The sequence below is a fragment of the Pongo abelii genome, chromosome 22, assembly GCF_028885655.2.
Source record: "Pongo abelii isolate AG06213 chromosome 22, NHGRI_mPonAbe1-v2.0_pri, whole genome shotgun sequence".
Lineage (NCBI taxonomy): Eukaryota > Metazoa > Chordata > Mammalia > Primates > Hominidae > Pongo > Pongo abelii.
Window position 1 is genome coordinate 55,690,670 of NC_072007.2, and position 3,159 is coordinate 55,693,828.

Genomic DNA, 3,159 nt, shown 5'->3' on the forward strand with positions numbered 1-3,159 from the left:
ATGAAGAGAGAGGCCCCAGCACATGAGAGAAGAGCATACTGGGCAGCCCCTGTTGGAGCCTCTCCTGTCCCCAGCGACCCCTGAGAGCAGACCCTGGGCTTCTGGGGCCCCTCCGGGAGCCACTCCTGAACTGCTGACCTGCTCCCAGCTCCTCTGTGCCCCGCCCAGCTCCCTGCAAAACCTCACCTGAGGGGAAGGAGGCCCTGTTTGGGCTCAGATGCTGCAGGTGCAGCTTGTGGTCCTGGGGCCACACCTGTTAGAGCCCATCCTACCCCTGCTGGGCCCTGAGTATCGTCCATCCTCACAGAACTCAGCAGGGTCAGGTCTGGGCACTCCAGGCTGCCAGCCCCCTGAGGGAGCCCTGGGCCCGAGGTAGATGTGGGTCACAGGCCCCCAGGCCAGAACACCCACAGCGGGTAGATGTGTGGGGACCGGATGTGGGTCCTCTCCTGAGAGACGTGGAGATGGGGAGAGGCCGGGCAGGTCTCAGCACAGCTGGAGCATCTACCTGTCACCACCTTGGAGCCTCCTGGCCCCATGAGGGCGGCCCTGGGAGCAGGGTCGGCAGTGAAGAGCAGAGAAAGGCAGTTGGGGATGTTGCCACTGTCCCCCGAGACCACCCTGCCATGGAGACAAGGGAGCTGTCCCTTCGCGGAGGGGGGCTGGCCGGTGGGAAGGACAGAGTGGACTGGTCGAGGACCACTGAGCTCAGGACCCAAGGAGGACTCTCCTAGGAGACGAGAGAGCAAACGCCAGGGACCCAGTGCAGGCCTGCTCCTCCGTTTGCAAGGTGAGTTACCAGGTTCACGTGTTTGGAGTTTCTGGACTCATTGCAGAGTTCCACCCCTGCACATCGCATTTCCCCAGTAATCAAATCCTGACTTTTGTGCCTGGAAGTGCACAGGGAGGGGACAACTTTGTGAGTCAGTGGCAGGGCAGGGAGTTCTTGTTCTCCAGGGCCAGAGGCCGTGCTCAGAAGCATTTCTTAGCAGGAGCTTTGGGGCCCCCAGTCAACACTTCCCTACAGACAGCTTGGCCAGCTCTGTGCACTGAGGAGGCGCCCGAGGGTCCCAGGTCACCAAGTGACCAAGTCGTGAAGGTGCCCAGGGTTTCCTGGGGGTGCGCTGATCCCAAGGAAGCCACGTGTGGTCAGCATGGGGTGGGGGGGACCAGCGCCCTGGGGGACCTGCAGCACAGCAGGGCCTGCCCTCCTGAGTAAGACTGGCCGGCGCCTGTGGGGATCTGGGGGGCTACAGTCAGGGCTCTGTGCTCCCAAGGGCCACGCCAGCCCACCTGCCCTGAAACAGAACCCGAGCCTTCTGCCTAGGGGAGCACCTGGGCACCTGCCTCCTGTCCTGCCCTGGACACATCCCAGCGGCTGCACGTGGAGGAGGCACAGCCTGGGCTCAGGGCCAGGGTCCACTCTGCAGGGATACTAGACCCGGGGGTGACGATGCCAGCTCAGAACTTCCCCCCACACCTGGGCTTCTCCAGCCTGAGCTTTCCTGGGGAAGGGAGGGCCTGTCCTTCCTCAGCACTGTGGGAGGGAGGCAAGGCTTGCGGTTGAAGCGCCCCCAACACGGGGCTCCAGGAGAGAAAGTGCCACGTCTCAGGGAATGAAAACAGAGACGGAGCCACCCACAAGCACTCGGTGGTTCAGAAATCATTAAAAAATGTTCTCAGCCTCCGATTCTGGCTGTAAAAGGGACCGACCGGCCCGTGACCGCTCCCCTGTCTGTGCCTGGAGACGGGAGTGTTCAGCGTTGGGGGCAGCTTTCCCTCCAAGAGGAGCTTCACAAACATCCGCTCTCTGCGGGGTCGCCTCTCCGTGGCCTGGGGCCACTGTTGGAGGAAGGCTCTCCAGCTGCCGTCATCTGGGAAACGTGGGGGGCGAGCAGGGGTCACGGACGGGGCTCACTGGGGACTGTGAGAATCTGTCCCGCAGGACTTTCTGGGATGGAAACACTGGCAGAGGTGAAGAGTGCGTCATGTGCCTCTCTGAACCCGGCTGCTTATTTATGTTTAGAGGGCTGGTTTCAAGGACTCCTTGTCTCCCTCTCCAATGATAGCATCAGCGGAAATGCAGACGGGGACGGGGCTGCTGGGTTTCATCCCTGGAATGAAGCACAGCCGGAGGTTTTGCTGATTCACGAGCAGGCCCTGACCAGAGTTCAGGGTAACAAATCCACATGGATCCTGAGCCCGCATAGCTCCCTGGGCCTCAGCATAAACATCGTAAACCTCCTGGCCCTGGCAGTGTCTGTTTCATCCCCTCCAGAGCAAGTGCAAGTGTGAGATTTAGAGATTCTAAGAGGAGAAGGGCCAGAGGTCTTGAAAACGACCTTCATTCGTTCATTCGTTCGAGAAATTTGCGAGGGCCTCCGTGTCCTGCGTTTAGTGGGGCCAGGACGCAGATGTGAAGGGCGCTGCTCTCAGGAGCAGACGGAGGTGTGGATGAATCACTACACACCCACTTCGGGCCCACAGAGGAGGATGCGGGGAGCTGGGGGTGTGGGGAGGAGACCCCTCCGCATCACGCTGACGGCGTCGGCAGAGTCGCCAGCTTCTGCAGGAGCGGGACCTGTGGGTTCTTCTGTGACTTGTTTAACCGCATCTTTTGCCCAGTAGTTAGTCTTTTCCTGTTGAGACACCATGTTGGTAGTTTGGAAATGGTTTCTTCCATCCATTGCCTGCCTTTTAGCTTTGTCGATGGTGTTCTATTGTAAATTTTGGTGCATGTTTAATGTGAACAATAGTTATGAGGTGAGTGCCATGAGTTCCTGTGTGCCTGTCACCCAGCCCGGCCACAAGAGGTGCTGAGGGGAGTGTCCACACCCCCCTTTCTTAGGACGCCTGAGTCTCAGGTGTGACTTATAGGGTATTTCTTATGGCAAGATGGTTAAAACAAACTTCAGCATCTCGTCTGTCCTTTTATGGCTGTGGCTTCTGATGTTCTAATGGCGTTCTCATCAGCTGGGGCTGAGAACAAAATAACATAGACTGCGGGGCTTAAACAGCAGAAACTTACTTCCCACAGTTCTGGAGGTTGGGAGTCTTGGATCACCATGTCGCATGGTCAGGTTCCTGGTGAGGGTGGGATTCCTGGCTAACGTAACCACCTTCCCAAGGCTCCCTCTCCTGATACCGTGTCACTGGGGA

General features: G+C 58.9%; 1 long non-coding RNA gene across 1 annotated transcript; it reads right to left on the reverse strand.

The window, feature by feature from the left end:
- Nucleotides 1–1,406: 1,406 nt before the first annotated feature.
- On the reverse strand, nucleotides 1,407–2,654 carry LOC103888915 (putative uncharacterized protein encoded by LINC00205). Its single transcript, XR_010138814.1, has 2 exons — nucleotides 2,471–2,654; nucleotides 1,407–1,913 (listed from the first exon to the last, which is right to left on the reverse strand). It is a non-coding gene; the product is annotated as a putative uncharacterized protein encoded by LINC00205 (long non-coding RNA).
- Nucleotides 2,655–3,159: the final 505 nt, after the last annotated feature.